The sequence below is a fragment of the Patagioenas fasciata genome, chromosome 2, assembly GCF_037038585.1.
Source record: "Patagioenas fasciata isolate bPatFas1 chromosome 2, bPatFas1.hap1, whole genome shotgun sequence".
Taxonomy (NCBI): Eukaryota; Metazoa; Chordata; class Aves; order Columbiformes; family Columbidae; genus Patagioenas; species Patagioenas fasciata.
In genome coordinates, this window is record NC_092521.1 from 95283063 (window position 1) to 95308173 (window position 25111).

The 25111-nt window shown below is 43.7% G+C and overlaps 1 protein-coding gene across 8 annotated transcripts in view; it reads left to right on the top strand.

Moving 5' to 3' along the window:
* Nucleotides 1–274: 274 nt before the first annotated feature.
* The window catches only part of ATXN1 (ataxin 1), a 218767-nt gene continuing 193930 nt past the window's right edge, over nucleotides 275–25111 (top strand). For 5 of the 8 annotated variants that reach the window (XM_071804589.1, XM_071804587.1, XM_071804588.1 and 2 more), the window contains exons 1-2: nucleotides 867–1152; nucleotides 7355–7475. The gene's annotated coding sequence lies outside the window, so the exon portion shown is untranslated. Of the gene's footprint in view, nucleotides 621–866; nucleotides 1153–1899; nucleotides 2056–5124; nucleotides 5262–7354; nucleotides 7476–25111 lie in introns of those variants that run through there. The other 3 variants (XM_071804586.1, XM_065832247.2, XM_065832246.2) reach the window with 3 other exon arrangements.

Below are 25111 nucleotides of genomic sequence, written 5' to 3' on the forward strand. Positions count from 1 at the left end.
CCAGAGGGAGTTAGTACCCAAACATGCGTGGTTCAGCCCTGCCTGTCTTGTAGTTCAGTGACGGTATGAGTCAGAGCCTCTTTGGTCTGAATGAAGTGGAAGGTACTTTCTACAAAGCAACTCAAGCATATGCCAAGGATCCGGATAAATAAAACTAATTCAGAAAAAGGGAGTGGGATGCAGGCTTTTGCTCTAAATCACTTCACAGTTCTCCACAGCGAAATGCAATATGGCATCTTAAATAAAATCACCCACTTCTGACTCTCGCAGAGGCTGCTGGAGAGCATTCCCTGGCTTCCAGCACAGTTTTATTTCCTCCCTTAGAGAGGCAGACCAGCCTTGACTGAGCAACTGATTTCATGCATCCCTTAAACCAGCATTCCCTGCCATTTCTGAAGGACAGCACGCTTCGCTAGCTGTCTCTTTCTCCCCGTTTAAATAACACGGGTTTGGGGTTTTTCTCCTTCCCCAACTCATTTCTGCCTGCCTGCAAAGTGCTTTTGAGAACCCGGCGACGCAGCCTGCCACAGGAGCAGGGACTTCTGTGGAACAGCGGTGTTCGCAAGGATTAATCCCGCCGTAGAGAGCCACCCTGGCCTTTGAAGTGTTACAAGGGGAAGGTAAGTGGAGAGTCGAGCCGTCCCTTCCCGCCCCCACCTCCAACCGCTCGCTGCCCCGGGCCCGTCGCCGCCATCGCCCCCGGGCAGCGTGCGGCGGCCCCGCAAAGGGTTAAGGCCGGCTTGGCCCGGCGGTGCTGTGCGTATGCAATAATCTGTGTGGCTCTCTTGGCCGCCTGCCAGAGTGTTGCCTTGCCTCCTCCTCCTCCTCCTCCTCCCTTCTCTCTCCCCCCCCCCCCTTTTTGCATGAAGTAGGATCCTTGAGCTGTTGCAGAGGCAGCCAACTGCTCCATATTTGGCTTCTATTACCCATTTACATGCTGGAGAGAGGAGAGGGAGCGAGCGCTTGTACCGCAGACATCATTTCTACTAGAGTGGTGGAGACATCCCGGACCTGTGTCACTGCAGGGGGAAGGAAAAAAACCAAACAAACAAAAAAGCAGACCCAAGCCCCGTGATCAGCTAGGAAGACATTTGTGAGTCTCCCTCTGACCCCCCCCTCCCCCGCCAACCGCACCTCCACTGACACTTTACAGTAAGTGGCTTTTTCTTCCTCCTCTGCTTTCTGCCTCCCCCTCCGCCCCCCGGCTTCTTCCCTTGTTTAGCCTGCAAACCGCCGGCAATTTCCAGCTGGAAAAACACGGGGTCGCGGGGAGGGAGGGCAGCGCACTGCCCGCCCCGCTGCGGGGCTACAGTCCGCCTCGCTGCGGCCGCCCCCGGCTCGCCAGGGCCCGGCCCGGCTCGGCCCGCAGGCGCTGCCGCGCCGGGCTCGGCCCCGGGGGAAGGAGGGTGGGGGGAGCGGCCGCGAAATGGCCGAGAGCGCCGGCTGAGGGAGCGGAGCGGGAGGTGCGGACGCACGGCGAGCCCCGCCGCGGGAGCAGGGGGCCGGGGACAGGCACTGGGGCCGAGGCGGCCCCGCAGCGGGAGCCGCTTGTACAGCGCTGCCCCCCCACCTCTTCCCGGCTCCTTCCTCCTTCCTTACCACCCCCACCCCCCCCTCGGCCCGGGCGGGGTGTTGGTGGCCGCGGGGCCGGTGGACATTTTGCGAGCCGCGGCTGCCCCCGGTGCGGCGGTCTCGGGGTGTGAGACTGCGCCTGTGTGTGTGTGTGTTGTGCGACGTGCGTGTGGCGACACGGGGTGTATGTATGTGTGTGTGTGTGTGTGTGTCTGTGCGTGCGTGTGTGTGGCTGCGCGGTGCGGGGGGGCCGTGCGGAGCGTGTGCGCCGGGCGGGCCCGGCGGGGCGCAGCGCGGGGCCGGGTGCCGGCAGGGCCGGTCGCCGCCGCACGGCGTATGTAGTACGGGGCTGGGCGGCAGCCGGAGGGTGAATGAAGCGAGGAGGAGGAGGCGGCGGTGGAGAAGGAGGCGGCGCTGGGATGTGCCCGGCAGCGGCCCCGCTCCGCTTCACTCAGGGCCCAGGCCGGCTGCAGACGCCACCCGGTACTGCCGGCCGGGGAGCGGGGGCGGGAGGGGCAGCGCCGGCGGAGGGACGGGGCGGGAGGCCCGGCGGTGCGGGGGGGTTGCTCCGGCGGGGCCGCTGCCCGCGGCGTCCGGCCGGCGGCGTCCCGGGGCGGCCGCGGGGAGTGGGGCCGGGGTTCCCCGCCGCCGCCCCGGGGCTCCGCTCGCGTCCAGCGGCGGCCACTGCCCTCCTGCCGTTCGCCCTCCCCTTCCCCCCTCCACCTCGGGGCTGGCTTCGGTCGGGCTGGGTGGTTTGGGTTGTGGGGATATTTCTATTTATTTATTTAATTTTTATTTATTTATTGCTTTTATTTTGCTGAAGGCATCGTAATTTACCGGCAGAAAAACAAATAAATAACTGCTTGTACGTTGGTGGGTGCTGAATCCGTCAATGCGATTCCGAAGGATATTAAAGTCTAAATTAAAGCGTGCTGGAAAACGTTAGCTCCTGCTGTAATAGTAATAGTGATAATAATAAAATGACAGAATTGGGAGCGATTTACATGTTATTGAAGAGGAGGAATTACTGAAGAGTAATAATAGAAAAGAAAACAAGTCGGAAGCCCGTTATATAATGCACTGTGTAGATAACAAGAGCGACAGGCTATTTTTATTTTGTTTACCGTATGCTGTGTAATAGGGACTCCTCAGAGCAGCATCTCTCCCTTGAGAGCCCGAACTCCAGATAGAATTGGGGGAAACATTTTAAGCGTTCCTGTTGTGCCCAGATGAAGAAATCCGGGTTTGTAAAACCGTCATCCTTACAAGTGTTTTCTGTGTACGGATCGGCAAGGGTGCAGGTAGATGACCTTTGCCGGAGACCTTTTCCCTTTCATATGGTAAAAAAAAATACATATTCTATAACGCAGGTTACACTTTAACCTTTAACGCTCATGGTTATGTATTTTATGCAGTAATGGTTACTTTACGTGTCAGATGTGGTTAGGCGTAGTGAGTTACTCTGCTTCCGCACTGAGAAGTCAAGGACTTTTAATTTCAGTTTCGAATGAAGCCTTCCCCTGAAGGAAAATCCCAGCTTCGTGTTAATATATTTCTGTTCGGGTGATGGACACAGTTCAGTTTTATGCTACGGAGCAAGGGTTATGAATGAGGGAGAGGGAAATTGAGAATGGCTGGGGAAAATATTACGCCGTAGTTATTTTTGTGATGCTGCGAGATAATAGTAAGTTGTAATTGCACGGTATTGCACCTAAATTGTTCGTAAAACCATCTGGGTATTTTACGGGCAGCAGTTTTTTCAAAGGGTGGCTGTAATCTCCTCACTTTTTACATAAGGCAGAGGTCGATAGATTTTCCTCCGCACTCGCCTGCCTGTCTGTCTGTCTCTCCCATCGTGTAGCGACATGTCAGCGGTGTAGGCTTTCAGCGCCGCTTACTCCAGCCTTGATCAGTCATGTAATTAGATCAGGCTGCCATGGTAACAGACGATATTCACCGTCCAGTCAGGTGTGCGTGCGGCTGGCAGCGACCCACCGGGCTCCTGCCAGCCCTGCCCGCGCCGTGCAGTGCCGTGCCGCCGCACTGGGGTACGGCTGCAGCCGCCACGGGCTCGCCGAAAATTGGAGGGCCAGCGCTGGCTTCCTCACGGCTGAGCTGCTCGCGGAGGGTGTTGTGTGCCTACTCTAGTGTCAGGCGGATGGGACAGTATGTGGCACGCTTAGCAGGTTAGCCAAATCGTCAGTTCCACTTGCGTGTCTTACTAGCAAATTAGTGAAGGTGTGGTACATTGTAAAAATGCTTTTGGCTTATAAAAGCATAAAAGTTTCTTTGGAGTTTTCTTTTCTTTTTTTTTTTCTGCCTGGCTCATTTAACTGTTCGGTGGCTGTAACGGTGTTTGTGAGTTTGTAACAGTTCCCATTCCAACATTCATAGTTTAGGCCACAGGCTTGTCATTTTCCACCCGTGTACTGCACTTTACACCATCCGGCCAGTAAAATTAAAATCAGTGATACTCGATATCACTATCGCCACTTAGATTTGTTAAGTCTCTCTGTAGTTATTAGCAAGGTCTAGGCCCTTTTTTGTTTTAAGTGAAAGCTGACTTGATTTTCTATTGATGAAAAAATAAGTATATACTATTAAAAACATTTTCTCATCAGTAACTAGTTTGTTTGTTGTTTTTTTTTTTCATTTGTGCTCATCAAAATATTATAGCCATAGATTAGAGACTTTCTACCACAAAGTTAGTAATACCTTGAAAAAATATGCAATCTGATTAACTTCAAACTGTGTGCCGCTCTTAAAAACATATTTAACTGAGGAATGTGTATTTGTCTTCATTCACGGTGTTTGGACACCTCTCTTTTGAGCCATTTTTTCGCAAACGTAGATATAATTTTTTAAAGGCACCAAATTTGGCACTCTGTTGTAATGTCATAAATCTGGAGTGACTCCAGGGGACAGGATTGTGAGCCACTTACATGGTGTATATCTAGAATAACTCCATTTGTTGGACCTAATCCAGGCATGTAGTAGAGTAACAGAGCTCAGAAAGTGATCTGCTGCGTATCACCATTATTTTCTCTATATCTTTTTACAGCAAAAAGCACTGTGGGCTTAAATAGGATTTTTTTCCTGATTAGGAAGCTGCGTTAAGTGTCTGCAGAAGTGGTTAACACCCGTATTCCAGTCACTAATCTTGCAGGCACTTACACTAATATTGAACTTGGCCCAGAGGATTTCGTGTCTCAGTGATGAGAAATCATCAGCACCCACAGCTCCCGAGCGTTTGTAGTACCAGGGTGGAATATAATGCAATCCAGAAATATCTCAGTAAAACAGATATATTTAATCGCTCTGATGGTAAGAGCACCGGAGCTGGAGGAGAAACGCCTGTCGGTGGTTCAGCTCTCGCGGTGCCAGGCAGCTGGTGGTCTCGGGTTCGGTGTGACGAGTTTGCAGGTCTCAGCCCGCCTGCCCAGCAGAGGCATTTCTCCTCACAGGGGCAAGGGCACCGGGAGTTTGTGGGTAGTTTCCTACACCCAAAGTGCAGCTTTTCAGTGCCTCGACTAACTTGGCCCTTTTTCTTAGGAGAGAAGATCCTCTGCTCAGCACAGCCGCCTCCGTTTTGGGCCTCTATACCGAGGAGGTGGCTTGAAATAGAAGAGCCTGTTAGGAGGATGGGCTGGAGAGTGTGGAATAATCGTACGCAGGACGACTCCTGTAGAGTGAGCCCTTGTGTGCTGCATGCTGCTTATGCATATTTTATTTTAAGACAAATTACCTGTGTGACTAAGAGCGTTAGAAAGTAATTATTTTCAAAAAGGCCATATATACATAGATAAAAGACTTTTTGAAAATAAACAGTGCATCTTTTCTCCCTTGCCCTTCTGACCTGATTGAATTTATTTATAAAAGTTGAAAAAACTACTCTTGTTTTAAAAAGCATTTACAAGAGACCTGGAATTTCACTTAAGAAAAAATTTTATGTAATAGATCCAGTGGCCTAGTTTCCTGTTAATTAAGAAAATAGACACTTATATGCAGCCACCTGAAAAGCAACTAAGGATATAAACCTCAGAATTTAAAAAGAATCGTTTTAGTAACGTAGCCAGTGAAACAAAATCAAGGCCTAATTCTTCCCCTCGCTGGAGTTTAGCAGCACATCTTGGCAGGTGGCAGTCACGGTTATCACTGTCGCCGTTCATACGGTGTGCTGCTTTTGTTGTGGGCCGCTAATTGGAGGGGAAATGCGCCGAAGCAGCGTGGCAGGCTCTGAAGGAAAGGCCTGTCAGACCTGCATGGATGGTCTGAAGTGAGGCAGCTCGCGCCAGTGCTACTCGGGAGCTGTGGGGCTGCGTGACAGACTCGGGGTTGTGCATGATTTGGCAGCTTTGGAGGATGGTGTGGGTACCGCGAGTGCCATTCACAGGGCACAGGTAGCAGGTTTAGTCGTAGGGCACTTCTGAGACGGCTGTAACCAGCTCTGCTTTAAGAAATAAAGAATATAATTAGTGTGAGAAGCAAAAGTGTGGCAGGCTGGGCACAGGTAAATATTTCATTGCGAAGAAATGATGTGCTGTGTTCCAGTGACTTCAGTAGCCTGTGCTTTGCAAACTGAAAATCCTGGCCTCATCCTTTCATTTCACTTTTATGCAAGACTCTAAGCACGATAAATAAATAAATAGGTATTTGGACAAAGGCACTGTATTTTGGAGTCTTGTTCAGTGTTCCACGTTCTGTGTTTAAAGAAATTGAAGGTTTTTACTTGGTTCTGGCTGAGCTGATACATGACTAATGTTTTAAAATGTCAGGAACTTTGCTGACTCCTGACTTTTGCAAAAAGATAAAAACCCCATTGATGACCAGATTTCCTTTTTGATCTCAGTGCATGTGTTGAGAACATAATGCTGCTTTTTTTTTTTTCTTTCCCTCGAAACTGTAGTCTGAGGTGGTTGTGCAACACAGGCACAGGCAAATCTGTGTATGTGTGTGTATTGGTCCCAGTCTGCAAAGTTAGTTTAGTACGTGTCCCAGTGAGGGTTTTGCTGAATGAGGATTGATTAAAGAAGCTATCTAGAGTTAAGTGTGTGTGTAAATCCTTCCATAAATAGGAACGAGTAAGTATGCTTATGAACTAAAACAACAAAAATGCTTCTTGGTGAGGGAGAAATGGTCCTACTAAATCCTTTTATTGTCCCAAGAGTGATAATGATATTGGGTGAGATTCCAAGTGAAAAACCAAAATGTATGTTGTTTAATATGTGATGTCAGCAGAAATTCGGTGCCGGCTCTTTGTAATTCTACTGAGGAAAAATATAGAAACAGAAAAAATAACCCATAACATTGGTAGAGTTTTCCTTTGTTTATATTATTTGGGGATTTGCAGTAATATGCATTGACTCTAGGATGCTGGTATTAATGACAGAATAGTGCGCAAGGTAATGTCATGTTCCCAAAGCTGATTATTTTTCACCTAATAGTAGTAGCTGCAGCAATATGTTTTCTGGATGATGCCCCTCCTTAAATAAAACATGTTCTGTTGGCAGGGAAGACAGTCATCTCAACTCGCTTATGATTCTTCACCTCATTAAGATCACATTTAGAAAAAGAGCACTCAGTTTGAATAAATGGGCTCTGCTCTCTATGTGCTCTGTCTGCAGGATTAAATCTATAGCTTATTTGTGCTTGAGTAATAGCAAAAGCAGTCTCTGTCAGTCTTCATTGGGCTGTCTTAGCATGTTGTAAATTGTTTGACGCTTAACTGTGGTTTTGTTTCTTTTTATTTTGGTTTCCATCTCCTCAACTCCTGGATCAACAGCCACATCGCAGGCCAAGCCAGATGGGCAAGCAATACAAGCTGTGAATTTATTCTTGACCCCTGCCAGACAGTGACCACCTTCCTTTTTGTCTTCACCACGCAGATATGCACTGCCAATAAGGTGAGAAAATGATGCTTTTTTGTTTTCCTCGAAGAAGCGTACACTTTCTCTTCTGGGCTTTAATCAGTGTGGACACCTTACCAGTGTCTGTACAGTTACCTACCCGTGATTTGTATTTCCCTTGCCTGACAGTAGAGGTCCTTGAGAAACTCTCCTCAGAAAAATTCCATTAACTCTGGTGACTCAGTTCGGTGACTTACAGGACAGTGGGTTCCAGATGAGTGATTTTAATGCTCACCTCAGGTCAGAGCATATGCAGTTACTAAAAGATGATAGTATGAATGAGAAAGTTTACAGGCTTTGATTTTTGTTGTGAAATGCCACGCGTAAAATTGTATAAATCCTCCCTGCACTTTTATGTTAGTTTTCAGTGGTTCTTGTTGCTTGCAGGTTTCTTGACTATTCTAGTGTCCTGAGTTCCTCCTGTGCACTAAACCTTGTCTGGCATAAGGATACTTCCCAGGATAACTAGTCATACTGACATGCCTGGATGTCTTTTTACTCTGGTTTGAGGAATGTTTTCAATTCTTCTGTTTTTTTCCCCCTAAATGCCGTAACCAGACAGGATGCAATAGTGCACATATATCAATCTGCTCTCTTTCTCCTCTCTCTCTCCTTCCCATATGGTTGCAGAGAATACCTTGAAAAAAACAAGTCTAAAGGCTCAGTGATCATACTGCCAATAAAAAGAACATAAATTTTTATTTTATTTCTTTAATCTGATTGTCATTAAGCCAGCCTGGATTTTTGGACCTGTTATATGATTTTTGAGTGCTTGGGATTGGCAATACTACTAATGCTTAAAAAAAAAAAAAAAAGAAAATGAAAAGTAGTGCTTGCTTGCAGAAAATCAAAGGAATTTTTTTTTCTACTTACAGCCAGAAAACTTAATTACTGTAGCATTCTGTTTATGAGGGGGTGATCAGAAGGTCTCCATTGCAGAATAACTTTTTAATGTATACAGCATGTCATAGAAAAGTAGACGACACATAAATTACATTTTATTGTGGCTGTGGGGAAGGGTGCTGTGCTTTAAAGGGAAGTTGCCTGAGCAAGTAGTTACATGCAAAGTCATGCCTGTTACGGTTTACAAATGAGCTTGGATGGTGGGGGTGGATTGTAACCACTATATCTCTTTGGAGCAATAAGAATTTCTTGAGAGTGAAAAACCAGACAAAGTGCCCGCGCGCTGACATGTTTGTCTTTCCATTTTGGAAGAAAACTGACTTGGTAGCAGCTATTGACTTGAGAGATTAAATCGAAGAAAGCTTTTTGTTATGACGTTATCATTCCCCCAAAGCGTTTCATTTTTTCCAGAATTAGCTCTTGGCTTGTATGAAATTGTATTTATTTGCAGAAGTGATTACTACAGGAAAGGCCTTTTTCTTTTAATTAGAAGAAGTAATAGTTTATAGTGTATTGGTCAGATCCTATGAATAATCAAATCGTGTTATCCACAATGTACTGCGAAGTCACCTCGAGTATTTTAGCATCTAGCATCTCCTGTGATTGCCTGAGAAAGAGTGTAGTAGATGTTAAGCAAATATTTTGGATAAAAGTATAACCTATTTAAGTCAGGTGCAGACGCATGACAAGTGCGTAGTACTATACCACCTTTTTCTGTACCAGTGCAGCTTGAAGTACAGTGTTGCATTTTAGGACCTTAGATAAGATTTGTTTTGGCTTCTTTTTTTTCTTGTTGGACATTTTAGTCGCTGAGTTTGGGGTACCTCTGTTGGCCTTGTTAGTTCTAATTTTCTATAGAGAATGATCAAGGCACACTGTACAGACAAATAAGTGAAATAAAAGTTATTGGGATAGAGACTGCCTGCTTATAAATCTCTCCGTCACTGGGTGTACCAGGTGGGAGTTCACAGTAGTGACGTGTGAAAGAAACGTGACCAGGTGCCGTGCAGCCACGGGGAGGTCCTGCAGCTGCAGATGGAGCATCACACGCTCAGATCCACTGTACTTCCCGCTTTCGCATTTGTTTCAGGGTGAAGGTCGTGACAGCCCCTCTCCGTTTCAGGCAGACCTGGGTTATTACCACAGAGTCTGTCTGAGGGACCAAACACGAGACGCGTTTGAATGCATGCAAAATCAAATCTCAGAAACCTTACTTAGGGCCTGTTGGCCCTACATGTGTGTTTGTGGCTTTACTCGCTTGAGGAATCACATGGCTTTAGGGAATAACGTCGCTGTTGTGTGTAAACTCCAGGTGTGGTGGTGTGGTCACCCTTCCAGTTCAGCCAGCCTCCTTACAGAGCCTTCTAAGCATCTTGCCTGAATAAGGACATCAGGATCAGTAAAAGTAAAATTAATTAATTAAATAGATATATGGCTTTTTAATTTTTTTAATCATGACTTTAGTTGATTTTAGCCTGCTCTATGAAACATAGAGTTATTTTTATTCGTTCAGAGCGTGCACTTCCTCCTTCCACGTAGGCAAAGGACTCAATGCTTTCTTTTAAACAGTTGTGTTGACAGGATTTTGTGTGAGACACTGGATATTTTAACAACTAAAGAGTTCTTATTAATCTTTTCCACTGTTGAGTCACTTGATATCTGTTAATCATACTATAGTATTGGGTTGAATTTACAGCTGCAGCCCATTTGTAAGAACTTTTTTTTTTTTTTTTGCTGAATTTTCCATAAGTAAGTTTGTACACTACCTAATGTGACTTATTTTTTATGTAAGACATAATTTCTCTTTCCTGCAGACTTCTGGCTACTACTCTCTGTAAATGGAAAACAATCTGTGCTTTTAAAATACTTTGTAGTGAACATAAAAAGAGCTAATCCATCTCTATATTAGTGTGTCCAGTGGTGGCTTTTTGACTGCAACATTGATGTCCTTTTATCCGAGCTGGTTTGATTTCTTCCTTCTCATACTGTTCACTAAGGCCTACTACAATGGCTGTAGGGCTAAAAGAGGGTACATTTTGGAGATTTTGAAATTATTAGTAGCACAAGTGATATGAACTAGGTATAATTGTATAGGAATTAGTTGTTTGGGTTTTTTTTAATTGTTTGTTTTGTGTGTAAGTGAATACCTGTAAGGTAAATTATATGAGGTGATGTGAGTGCAGACTGACATGTTAGAAATGAGGCTTTGCCATCCCCTCAGCCCTGCTACATCACCTCAGCCCTGATCTTTCACGTTTTTGCTCTGTTGTTCCTTCAGCAGATACTGGAGATCTGATGTCTGACTGATTGTCAGTTTTGTAACACAGTTTAAAGTGTAAATGAAATTGGGTGTAGTGTTCTTTCTACATAAAAACACGAGGCGTGTGTTCCTAACAACGTAAGCCAAGATCCGAGGTTTGATTCACCTTCCAGCTTCTGTTTTAAAAATATATGTCTGCAAGTGGAATAAGAGACTTGCTGTCCCAAGTGCTATAACTTGTTGGTGTTACTTTAAAGCATGGTCTTTTGGATATTAGAGTAGTATATCAGAGAGACGGAGAACTTCTAGGTGCTGGGGGCTGAAGGCGGTGAGATGACTCACTGCGACATTTGGCTGTGTATGAGCCTCAGCATCCGTGTGCACCCTCCTCCCGCCCTCCCCTCGGCTGTGTGTGTTGGGCAGGGTCGTGCCAGTTGGTTTTGCCATGCCTTGGTACCAGAGGTATGGTTTTGGTTGAAAGTTAACCCGATTGGCAGCGTCTGGGTTTGAGTGTGTTAGCTGTAAAGTTTCTCCTGGTGAGATGCTGCGATGGAGGCAACCCCCAAGTCTGAAAAATCCTTCTTTATTTTCTGATCAGTTACTTAGCAGCAATCAACCCAGGGGACTAGCTGCAAACCTGACTTAAGGATTTATTGAGTCACTCTTTGCTCTATAAAAAGTGCAAATGTTGAAATGTTTCTCACTCACATTGGAGCGTGGTTGTGACTGTTACCACATTTTTGTTTGTCAGGTACCCACGCGTGAAGGCCCTTGTAGTTTTGTAAATGTAGCATTTCTGTGAGGCCAGCTACTTAGAGGAAGTTAGGCTTTAACAGAGAAGAATAATTTCAAAAAGCTGGCTTAATCCTCCTTTCCTGTGCTGGGAATTTTTGTGGTAGTGAACATTTTCTCATTGGTGCTGTTCCTTTTCAGTGCTAAGGATAGTAACTGAGTAGAGACTGATTTTTCAAACTAGTATGATAGTAAAAGTGTTTCTCCTCTTCCTTAGCCCCTGAGCTCATCCCCTTCCTGTTACTGTGTCATGTTAAGAGCTTTCCCCAGATACTCTTGACAACAAGTAGATCCAGAATGATTTGAAAATTCACTGTATACAAGAGGAAAAAAACCAAACCTAGTAGATTAATGCACTGGAAGAAGTTTTAAGTTTGTTCTCCATGTACCACTAGCGGTTAAAAACCCATAGCACTAATCATATGTAATACATTTTTATTTACAAATTAGTAGGCTCTACTCTGACATATGACTAACAGGGAAGCCCCTCCCTTTAACAGTTGTATGTCATCTGCTTCAGAGAACTAATTACTTGGCAATTCCCATTTGATAATTCCCTCTTTATTTTCTGATGAGTTACTTAACAGTGATGAGCTTGTTGAGCAGAATACCGTGCTTAATCTGTGCTTCAGAAACTACAGTGCAGGCCTGGGGATATCATTGTATTCTAAATGCTGTTTAGCCTTGCCATAGGAACACTGAAACCGCACTAAGGCATGTTAACAGCTCACAGTTAACGGTAAGCTTAACGTGAGTGATGCAGCATTTGACAAAAAATAAAAGAGGGGTTTAGATTAGTGTTGCACTGCAAACAGGATGTTAAATACTTCATTTCTCCAAAAAACCCCAACTCAAACCCTAGCATAATTTAGACATCAAGAAGCAGAAGCTTGTGTCAGGGATATCTCCTGTGTATCAGTTCTCCTCTCCACTGAAATAATAATTTAAAGGCAATGTTACTCTTTAAAAAACCCCCGCTGTTTCTTGTAATACCTCTTTGACAGTTCAGCTGATACTGATAGTTGTTGTGTTGTTTTAATATGAGTTATTATGCTTAAATAGATTATCACTGTGTTTTCTCTACTGTTACCTGTTTGTTTTGTTGGGTTTTTTTTAATTCTTCCCCAGTCCCTTTTCACATTCTTTTACCCTAGTGGCCACAGCAACCCTTGTTTCTAGCCAGGGAATGCATTGCAAGTCTCGCTGCTAATTACAGCATCCCAGTGTTCCCAGAGGGTACCTGCGTTCAGCGGCGCTCAGCTGCAGCGCCAGCCGAGGGGATTTATGGGGTGAAGTGACCTCGGGCTGCTCATGGCAGTCCTGGGGAGAGGTCAAAGTCAGTCTCTTCTGCAGATCAGGAGTCGGATGGGTCCCATTCAGACCCAGCATCTCTGAAATTCAGCCATGTGAAACCGTGCTGTTTGAATTTGATTAAAATTTTGTTATTGGCTTCAGTAGAGGCAGGTTTGTGGATCAGCTGTAGTCCCTTAGACGAGCTGGTGGCATTATTCCATAGATGCTGCTACCTGAAGAATTGCATTTAAGCCAAGCTGGTGCTGTAAGCTGGGAATTGGGCTTTCTTCTACTTGAGTAAGAAGTGGTAGTATTTTGTGTATTAGCTCACATGACATTGCATCATCAGGCTTGCTGATTTATTAGATATTTACAGTGATATCTTTTGGCCAGTACTGAAGCTGTGTCACAGGCTTGTTTTATCAATGAGAAAAATGCATTTTTACATAGTTACATGTGTTTTTTCTAAAATTAATCAGAGGAACAGTAATTTATGAAACACAGCATTCAGAACAGATTAATCTGCTTTAATTGTGTTCATGAAGTACACCAGCTATAAAATCTTTTGAAAAGAATATTAATCAAGTTGATCAAATATGGCTTAAAGTACAGAATTCGACTATGAACACAGCTGCTTTCTATCTGTCTGTATTTTTGCTGTAGGTTGGGTGATTGCTTTTAATTTTTTTTTAATACAAAACCAAGTTGTATTTTGCTTTTTGGATTTTTTTTGTTTCTACAGAATGTGTCACGTTTTAAAAGCAAAGATATAAGAAGGTAAAAGATAAAATTTTGATTTTTTTTTTTTTTTAATAAAATACAGTTAAGTAAGGAGGATAGTAAAGTAACAAACTGAAAGCAAACAGAAGGTCATTGAACCATTTTTCTTTTTTTTTTTTTTTAATTTATTTTTGATCCTGTGTATTTTTTTCAGTGACTCAAGATATCTCAGGTAGTGCTGTTATACACGTTGCTGAAAACAAATCTTCCATAAGAATCGGTAAAGAAATATGACCGTGAGCAAAATGCCCCACCTGCCATCTGAAAGGTTCACTTACACACCTGGGAATTGTCCCTTGACAGATCGTTCTACAAACCATTGTAGCTGTTGTGGAGGGACCTGTATCCCGAGCAGCAGTGTCAGATTCATTTTACAGAGGCAGCCAAATTGCTGCTAGAAGGTGGATCGGCCTGGTCTTCACCCACCTGCCCAGAGGTGGTGTGTCTGCCTGTGGATTGCCCCAACCACCTTCTGTCCACCTTCCTCTTCAGACCTAGCAGCATTTCCCCAAAGACTGGCTCAGGCAGCATTGCCTATGACTTCAGAAGAGATTGTGCCCAAGGACGACAGATTTGGCTCAGGGTTTTTTCTTGCCTCAACAGGGGGAGGCAATGTTCTTAGTGAGAACATCTGAGATTGAACTTTTGAGTAAAATGTTTGGGCCCAGAGATGCTGACACAGATATTTCTATCAATATTTGTGCAGGTAAAAGACTACCATATGAATATTGTGACCGTGACCATTCAGTTACTACAAGATTTTAACTTCATACTAATGGCTTAAGATTTGAGCATCTAGTTTAAAACCAACTCATTAACATATGGTAGAGATTTCTCTGCTGATAACTGCTGTTGTCTCCCTGACACCCAAATGAAACTGTACCTTCCTCCGTACTTTATTACAAATGAGAGAACTAACATCCTAGATTTTGTATTTCTTTCCTCTGGATTCTCTTTCCCTTTTTCCCCACCAGCTACCCTGACACATGTTAGCCTGACTCTGTTGTGAGCAACACTTGATGATGGAGTAGTCAAAGATGAACTGGTGGATCTGGGCAAATCTTTGCATTTCCTGGGTTGCAGAATTGTGAAGCTGTTTCACCTCTTTGCTTAGGTCTTGTCTATCTCCTCTTTGAATCAGGGATGATTTTCAGATTTCCTCCTACCAGTCTTGCTAAATTTTCTTGGATCTCTGCTGTGATCTGGCCTGATATTTTTATTATTAATGATACAGCCTTGGAAATCACTTGTGATTTCCTTTGTGAACTTGACAGCTGATGAATTAAATTGTGGGGAGATAAGTGACTCAACATTGCAGTCTCTGTAACATGTTTTGGGGTCTGCGTTCTATTTTATGGGGAAAGAGGATGATGATGGATCTTATGGACCAATAATCTATAGTTTAAAATTGCACTATGTGTTTGTTTGGATAGATGTTGACTTAAAATACATGTGATACTACAATACTGGAAGGATTGAAGAAGGAGTAAAAATCTGTATATTGTTCCATATTTGCACAAGGTGACAGAGTAACTTGGTCCCAGTGCCTGGTCTTCACCTATGAGAATGATATAAACCAATATGAGTACGTCCTACCACTTGTTGGCCAGTTTATTTTGATTGCAGCTCAGCAGCGGCTTCAGGGGGAATACAGTGTGTAGGGACTGAGTGAATTAAAGTAACTCCTGAGTGGAAGTATGACATTTGTTACATGACACTGCAATCCAGATGTTATTATCTGTTAGAGTACAGCCAGAAAGGGCCCTAAGGAAAATTGAGGTGGGTAGAAGAAGGTTTATAGTAAGCATCTGAAATACATTAAACAGCAGCAGTCAAGTACACACCCCTGTTACCTAAGGAGTCAAGCTTGTTGAATGTCACGTTGGCTGTCTGGAATGGGAGAAATGCAAACTAAGACACGCTTCTGCTACGTGTGCAGCTCTGCTCCGAAGCGCGTTCATCTGAGCTGTCAGCTGGCTGGCTGTGGCGTTTGGTGCTGTTTGTACAGCTGAGCCAGAGTGTCTCTGTGAAACCACTATTGCTGTGCAGCCTCTGCTGCAGCAGCCATGTTTTTGTCATAGCATAGTTTGGGTTGGAAGGGACCTTCAAAGGTCATCTAGTCAAACCCCCCCTGCAATGAGCAGGGACATCTTCAACTAGATCAGGTTGCTCAGAGCCCCGTCCAGCCTGGCCTGGAATGTCTCCAGGGATGGGGCATCTTCCACCTCTCTGGGCAACCTGGGCCAGTGTTTCTCCACCCTCATTGTAAAACATTTCTTCCTTATGTCCAGCCTGAATCTCCCTTCTTTTAGTTTAAAACTGTCACCCCCTCTCCTCTTACAACAGGCCCTGCTAAAAAGTCTGTCCCCATCTTTCTCATAGGCCTCTTTTAAGTACTGAAAGGCCACAATAAGGTCTCCCTGGAACCTTCTCTTCTCCAGGCTGCACAACCCCAACTCTCTCAGCCAGTGCTCATACCAGAGGTTTTCCAGGCCTCTGGTCATCTTGGTGGCCTCCTCTGGCCCCTCTCCAACAGGTCCATGTCTTGCCTGTGTTCAGATCTGGACACAGGACTCCAGGTGCGGTCTCGCCAGAGCAGAGAGGCAGAATTACCTCCCTTCACCTGCTGACCATGCTCTTTTTGATGCAGCCTAAGATACAGTTGGCTTTCTGGGCTGCAAGCGCACATCACTGGCTCATGTAGTCTTTCATCCACCAGTACCCCCAAGTCCTTCTCCGCAGGGCTGCTCTCAAGCCCTTTATCCCCCAGCCTCTTGATACTGGGGGCTGCCCTGACCCAGGTACAGGACCTTGCACTTGTGAGGTTCACATGGACCCACTTAAGCTTGTTCAGGTCCCTCTGGATGGCATCCCATCCTTCAGGTGTTTAGCTGCACCACTCAGCTTGGTGCCGTCCGCAGACTTTCTGAGGGCACAACTCAATCCCACTGTGTATGTAATTGATGAAGATATTAAACAGTATTGGTCCCAGTATGGACTCCTGAGGGACACCACTAGTCACTGCTGTCCATGCACTACTCTCTGGGTACAACCGTCCAGCCATTTCCTCATTCACCAAACAGTCCACCCAGCAAATCCATACCTCTCCAATTTAGAGAGAGGGATGTTGTGGGGGGACCATGTCAAAGGCTTTACAGAAGCCCAGATAGATGACATCTATAGCACTTCCTTTGTCCACTGATGTAGTTACTCCATCATAGGCGGCCACTAGGTTGGTCAGGTTATGCTCCTTACTTGGTTTAACGTGAACTTTGCATGTTGTGTGTCACACCGAGGGGCTCAGCCCAAGGCCGTGGTGGAATAAGGGGTCTGGTTCCCACCTCTGTTACTTAGTTGGATGGTCTAAATGGAGCCACACAGGTGTAAATGTGGTGTGACAGAGCGTGGGATCTGGCCTGGGGTCTCCAGGGGATGTCAGGGCCCTCTGGGCTGGGAGTTGTTGTCGGCAGGTCAGCATTGCTGATGAGATGCTGCTTGTTTGGTGCTGCTGCAGTTGAGCTTTAGCTTGGCTTCTCCTCCAAGCAAAGAGGGAATGAAAACTACTCCTCAGTCAAGGGTTAGCAGTCTTCTTTCATTTTTGTGCCTCGTGTGGATGTGTTGGTTAAATGAACCAATCTTTCTCTGTATAGACCAGTCAGTATCTTACTCTTTCATCCTTTTGTCCCATTTTAACCTTTTCCAGACTTTATTCTCTTGTTGCTGGCCAATTAATTTTTCTTCTTGCCTGTTCTCTGCTGAGTTTCTCCCATGCTCAGCTGTTCTCACTGCTGCGTATCTGACCTACTTGTACGGCTCCGTCACCAGGTTCGTTACCTGCTTGATACTTTGATTGTGTGTTGGCCCTTTCTTCAGCTTGATTTTTGTGGATGTTGCCCTGTGTCTAAAATCCATTTCTGCTCAGAGAGTTTCAGTACCTCAGTAATTTTCTGCGGAACTGCAAATTTGAATGTTGTTTCATCTACCTCTCTTCCTTCCTCGTTAGTCATAGCTGGGTTCTGAGCTTTGCAACCCTGAGATGATCTGCCTGGACAAGCCTTTCATTCTATACAGCCTTCACCTTCTCCTTATGGGAAAAACCCTTTATTTCTTCTCTGCAGCTTCACTGTGGGTGCCTGGCTGAACGTTGGATTTTTAGTCCCACATGCCCCTGACAGTCTTCCCTGGTTTCCAGATGCAGTGTCTCTTCAGCAGGCATCTTGCTTTTCAAGCTTCTCAGCTGGTCTCTAACAAATCAGTTGCATATATTTGTTTGTATAATACTACATACTTTCAATGTTTAGGAAAAAAAAAAAACAAAAAAACCCCCATTCTTTTCTCTGTTACCTGAGCATGAGCTGAGAGCCACTCCCCTGGGTCATTTGTTCATAATATAATGAGAGAGTCACTGTTACTTTATTATCATATCATGTGATCTGCTAATCAAAGGATTATTTTACTGTATTAATAGCAGCACTTCAAATTGTTAACGTTAGTAAGCTTTAAAAACATAATGTAATTTTCACGTGTCATAGTGGTGGGACAAAAGCAACAGCTTGGGCAGTTTTCCTTGGGTTCCCAGTCATTTTCATACTGTGACTCTGTCCCAGTGGCAAAGTTCTGTACAAGCAGGTTGCAAAACTTTCAAGATAAGATGTAAACTAAACCGAAAAGGAATGTTTAAAAAGCACTTCATTCAAAAAAAGAAAAGAAATTGAACATGGTATGCATTTTGAGTGAGGCACTTCAGTGAGGGAAAAATTCCTGGGCTGCTGTGGAGAAGTACAGGAATGGAGCACAGTACCACTGAATGAGTGAAGTTCACAGAAGGTACAAAGTGAAAAAACTTGAGAGTTGTGGTGTTGTCTTTTGGTTTGTCTTGTGTGTTTGTTTTTGTATCACTGTGTTTTTGCCAAGAACTGATTATTGGAATTATAATGTGGTTATAGTAGATTTAAAAATCGTATTTTCATTGATAATTTTGGAGACAATATGTTTTCTCAAAAAACTAGGCTTTTGATTGAAAGGAAATTGTCAAAAATAATGCTTTTATCTGAAAATTGATACGTCTTCTTGTTATAGGTAACACCAAAAAAGATACAAACTAAAGCGCGTTAGAGGGACATACACATTTTCCAAATGGATTTACTCGATGTATTTAACAATAGCTTGCAGAGAGTTAGTTTCACTTTTCCTGTACATAGACGATTTCCAGAGGTGAGAGATGCATCTGAAAAAAAACCTAATCGCACGCTTGTAAGATTATAAAAATTGCTGCAGAGAGCTCAGAGGTGTGAGTTGCTACTTTTAAAATTCTCCATTAAAAACAAGACTAGGCTCCATATTGATGGAGTCCTCTTAAAGGCAGTGCCCTTTTAATCAGCAAACAGGTCCTCTGTGCATCAAATAATTAAAAATAGAGCAAAGTTTCTGAACAAGGCGTCTGGCAGAAGCGTCTGTACTTCCATCTGTGCATGATTAGCAGAATGTTTCATGATATTTAAATAGCACAAGCTTTGCTCTCTTTTTTATTATTTGTTGTGCTGAAGACCTGTTTGCTTGTTAAGTGGTCTTTTTTGAATAGTTACTGGCAAGGAATCAGGAAAGTGTATGAAGACATCTTGTACACACTGCAAATGCCAAATTGTCCCTTTTTTTACAAAGAGACACTGCCCTTACTTTTTTTTTTTTGATAGGAGCGTTACCATATCCTTCACTTCTTTTTTTAAAAAATTTCTTATGGGCCGGTTCATTTCAGAGGGAGTTCAGCACGTACTGTGGTCACTGCCCATGGACTATGGTTTCACTGATGGGGCTGTTATTCTTACAACCGTGGAGCTCAGAGGCACATCGCCGTACGAGTACGCGCCAGGCTGTATTTGGAGGGGACGTGTGGCAGCTTGGATGGGCAGGTTCTGCTGCCATGCACGGAAGCCGTGCACCTCATCCGCTGCTCACACTGAAGCCTTACCCTCTCAGCAGGGATGTAATCAGCCAGGCAACGGCTTTCCAACTGGTTTTGAGGCTTTAAACTGGGAGACTCCTCCTTGCTGGCAGTCGTTCAGTGTGGGATTGCATGCTTTTTGTCTCTGGCTAGCAGCACAGCGCTTTGCGGTTATAGCCACTGCTTTCCCTTCGTACTAGTAAAGTTTTTGTGTGTGTGTTTTACAGATTGCTGAGCAAGTAGGTGTGCAACAAAAAGGAGCTGCTGCCTGGATGCTGAGTGCGTTGCTGTGGCTGGCTGAGGGCACTTCTGTAATGGGCCAAGTGCCCAGTTGTTGGGAGCTGGCAGGGAGCGGAGATGCTCTGATGGGCTCAGAGGTCCTTTGTGGAGAGCTGGTATTCAGTCTCTGGACAATTTGTGTTCTTGGATGGACATGGAAAATAAGAGCTTTTGTGGCGTGTGTGAGTGAGGTTTTACTCTGTAGCTGGGCTTTTTGTTTGGTTTGTTTTTATTCCTTCTCATGTTTGAAAAAGGCTGTGATTTGTGAATTTTGAACTGGGTCATCTCTTAACTTTGGTTCAGGACTTCAGAAGAAATTGTGGTTACTACTGAGAGCAAAGGTCTCTCACCCGTCAGCATAAGTGTATGAACTCAACATGTTCATACCTCAGACAAAACACTGAGAAGCTTTGTCCATGGAGAAAGACCCTGCTACCAGCCTCCACGTGGGGCTCACCTCACCTAGCTAGTGCTGTGTCCATCATGCTGTTTCTGGCCCAGTTTCTGCAGAGTGGACAGCTCTGGGGTCTCAGAGCAAGTTGTCCTCAGCAGGGTTATCTCTTACCTGGGTGAGTGGTTGGAAATTCAGGGAGGAGCAGCGGTAGGACCATTTTGCAAATGCCAGTCCATCGCGTGGTTCAGCTTCCAGACACCCAGGGAGGCCTGAAGGTGAACGAGTAGATGCGGCAGAGCCCTGGAGGGGAGAGAGAAGGAACGATCATGTTTTACTATATAAGCTCAGGGCAACACGTATGCTCGTTTCTTCAGCTAGGCCTCTCAACTAGGGCACGAAGCAATTCCACTCACATTTTACCCGCATTGCTTCTAAAACCTGTTAATATTGGTCCCCTTAACAACTGATTGCTGCAGAAATCCAGTTTGGTGTGCCTAATAACTACTATCCCTCAAGGAACAGGAAGGAAGATTCAGGCTCATTTTAGACAGATGTATAAAGCTGTGTTGGTAGGTTGCTTAAACTAAGCCAAGTTTTGTGTTTTGCTGCTAGTACTTGTTCTCAGAATATACCATAATGGATTTTTTGGAACAGCTTCAGCTTGTGTTGTGAATGTGAATTAATTAACATTAGTATGAATTGCATATTGTCCAATGGAATTTGTTTTTCTGTGTCTTCTGTCATGCTCGGGGTTCTTCAAACACTTTAAAATAATGAGTTGTGCCGTAATAGTGCTGTGGCTCTGTAGACAAACATAGCTGTCCTCCTGGGTGCAACAGGAGATCAAATTCAAGGATGGTTCTCCTGATTAGATTGGGAAGAACACTGTGATGTTAGTATTACCCCTGCTATTATTTTAAAAAGCATCTGTGACAGTCTTCTTATTTTGGCAGGCTTGATTTTGCTGTTTATGACTTCATTTATAACTCTCAATGCAGTGTAAACAGAGTGATGAGGAATTGCAGGGCACGTTATTCATGAGCTTTTGTTAAGCCTCGTTGTTGCATTTCTAGCCCTGATTATTTCACATCGTGACATACTACATGAAAAAGCTTGTAGCCCTTGGTTTCCTGAAACAAGACCAAAGCTTCCATTTGTGACTCTGCAAAAACACATTGTTGCAAAGCGGGTAAACTGGATTGCAGCCTAAGAGGGTAGGATGCTGTTGATTTGTGTGACAAATGAGGGTTCTTTCAGGTGTCCCCAGGCCTCCCGAAGGAGAAGGATTGCATTGTATCACTCACAAACAATTCCTTACAGCTGGCTGGAGAGAAGTATGAATAACATCCAATATGCAGGCGTCCCCAAGTACAAGGATTCTAATGGAAAGCTTGATGACCAGTCAGTGTAGAGATATTAGCAAGTATTTATGCAACTCAGAGTTGTTGACTACTGTAGACATGTTGTTTTAGGCCCTGCTCCCACTGGCGTTCCTCCTGTCGACTTTCGGAGGGTTTGGGTCAGACCCCTTTGGCTCAAATTTGGAATGAAGTTAATTAAGACTGAAAGAAGCGTGCACATTCTGAAATCCGCCTCCAGTTTCAGAGGGGAGAACAGAAATAACTGACCAGTACAATGATACTGAAGTACTTTATGTCATGATCAGGCCATACACTGAAAATAAAGCTTTCCTTGAGGTATTTGGGATATTTAATTTTGGTCTGTAGCTTGTAGTGTTGTCTGTTAGTGGAAGGCTTGATATGTTTTTGTGCATTCCTCATCAAGTTCTTCTTTTGCAAGGAGAAAAACATACCCTCCTAATTAGCGTACACCTTTCTGAACATGGGAATAGCCATTTGTTATTTTCAGTTTGTACTGTTATATGAAAGCTTCCCCAAAACTTTGGCAGCTTGGTAGGAGAGGGTGGCAGTTTGCGCGTTCTCAGCTGTGCAGCTCTGATACAGCTTGCTCTTAGATATCTGCATGTTATAATAAAAATACCCCTTATAGCTAAAGATATGTAACCACAGCCTAGTTAATTACAAAAGAAAGAGACTCAACTAAGTACTGAAGTGGGGTGAAAAAAAGGCAAAAAAAGATTTTTTTTTAAGCAGTAGAAATGATGAAAGAATTACTATTCCAGAAATATATATAAAAAAAGCGCTCAGTGGTGGTTCACTATATGTTAAAGTTGCCATCAGATAGGGAATATGTGTGGAACAAAAGTCTGAAATACTAAATATTATAAATTCAATTGATTTTCAGTGCTCAGTTGTGTTCCAGAAAAAGAATAGATGTGTAGCTTTTTTAAAAACAACAGAAACCAATTTGGGGAAATGTATGAGTACTGCTAGAAAAGCTGAACAATACATCTCTATGTAAAATTGCATGTGACTGGTGTAAGTGCTGTTCTGTGACAGCTAGGGTTGCTTAAATTTTAAGCAGGTAGCAAAAATTTACTGTTTAATATTTCATAGATAATAATTGTTCTGAATGCTTTAAATAGCACAGGAAATGTAGTTTCACAAACTTGACATTTGAATATTAATATTGATACTGAAACAGCCTTACCACAAAGAATGCCAGGGCTGCAGGAGGAAAGACAGCATTTTGATCAGATAAAGAAAGAAAAAGTTTTAAAGCATAGGTTGAAAAAATGCCATATGAAAACTGGCACAAGATTACTTTTCAGGATTGGACATTTTATATCCAGTTTTGGGAATGTCCCTATACAGGTAAAGTTGGAGGCAGAGAGATCTCTTTCTGTTATTTCTGTTTTCCCTCCTCTTCCCCCATTTGCCATTTGATAAAGACTGTCTCAAAAAGGTTAATAGCACAGGGCTACAAAGTGTTCTGGATTCACTTGTACAAATACATGAATGTTATGTGAGTTCAAGAAGAGATGCATAGGGATGTATAGTCTTGTCTATCAATTCTCATCACTTGAGATATAAGTTATTTTCTGTAACATCAACGTTTGACTGTGGATTCTTACAAAAATGTGTGGTGAGATCAGAGGAATACAGCACTTCATGTACAAGCATACAGCAACTTGCAGCCTACCTACGTGATGGAGCACAAGGCCCATTGCCTCTGTATTCACAGTGTAACAAACCTCCCCCAAAGAGGATGCAAAATAAAGATGGAGACTGGTGAAAATCACTAATGATACTTTGCAAACAGAAGAGGCCAGCCAAAGCCAAACCCATGTGATGAACAGGGATATATTAATAATATTTCTGTTCTGTCACTCTGTGCAGTGCAGTGCGGTTGTGGATGGTGCCCCACTGTCGATGAATCTCTTGATAGCTTTTGGCAATTATGTTGTTATGTAGATGATTTGGTAAATCACTTAACTGATGATAGCACTGATAGGTACAGTGCTTTCCAAAATTTCTTATCGCGGAGCATGTAGAACACATTTTTGGCATTGTACTGCTGGCATAGGTTGTGCCAGTTTGATTCTAGCTGTTTAGTTTTGTGCGAGCTAGTTAAGGAGTTTTCTGGTTTTGGAGGACAGGAAGGAAAAGTTTGTCAGCCTCCTTTCTGAAAGTGTTTTGGTAGTTGTGACTTCTTTTTCTCTTCTAAAGTGTATTGTGCCCTTTCAGACTCTCTTATTTTCAGATGTGATTAATGGTAGCTTTTATCTTTAGAATGCAAGTTAATTTTTAGCTTACTTTTGCACTGTATAATACTCCTCTTTGCTCAAACTGCTTATGAGACAATTTAAAAAGATAGGTATGTATTTAAAAAACAAACACAGAATACAGTTTACCTTCTGAAATATTTATATATTCATAGTTGCAGGTGCTGCAAGATATTTATGCCAAAGTTGCACCATTCTGCTTTGCGAAGTGTGAGCAGCTCCTTTTAGCCGTATGTTACCTGCTCTAAGCAGGAGGAGAAATTGGGCAGGTCGCTGGAACCATTGCAGTGCCTTTATGTCTTGGTGTGGTGACTACACAGGAACAACCCCACTGAGGTACCTTTTGCAGGGGGATGTTGGGGAATCCCAGATCCCTGGCAGTCATCAGCATTCTTGTCCAAAGGGTGAAACAGCAGCAATTTTATTAAGAAACCCAAAATCACTGCTGCTGCTGTGCCTGTGGAAACTGAGCAAAACTCCTGACCCCCAGACGATGCCAATGATGTTTTAGTCCATCAGAGTTGTTGAATCATTAGGGACCATCTCATTTTCACCAAGGAGACCTGGACAAGATGGTAACAAGTTGAGATTTTACTCTCCAGGGCTGTGCTGTTTGTGAGGTGATTCACAGCATGTATAGAGTAAACGGCAAATGTTGTCCTGGAAGCATTCTAGTTTGTTATTATTTTGAAGTCATTTTGCCCAGGCACAAATGCTGATGATTGTGTGAGGAGCCTCTGGAGCTATGAAGAGTGGAAGGTGACTTTCCCACACCTGAGGTTAGGTTGTAACTAGTAAATGACATTTTGTTTTGTAGCCAGCTCTTCACCCGACTATCCAGATCTCTGTTCTAAATAAAACCCAAGAAAATAAAATACCCAGGAGACTTTGGCCTGTAACAAGATGGGTTGCTGTTGCAGGTGATTATATACATCTATTTTACTGCCTATTCCTAACACCAAGATTTAGAAAAGCATCTTGATATTGAACTACCCAGAAACACAGCACAAACTGAGAGTAGTCATACTGAAACAAATTACTTTTTTTACATCCTGTACATGCTTGATTTCTTCAAGTGTTTCCCAAAGTATCAGCTGCATCTGTTGTCAGTTGTAGGATAATAGATTAAATGAATTTCTTTTTTTTTTTATGCTCTAGTATATCTGCTCTTAGGGACAGCAGTAAATTGTTAAGATAGCATTAATCTTCTGATTTAGTGCCTGAACCTGCTCCCTTGATGTTAGTGCAAATTAATGGAATTAGGATCAGACCTTTAAAGAAGAAGAATAATAAAAAACCCCTAAACCCCAACCATAGTATCTTCGAGCTGACCAAGCTGAAAATA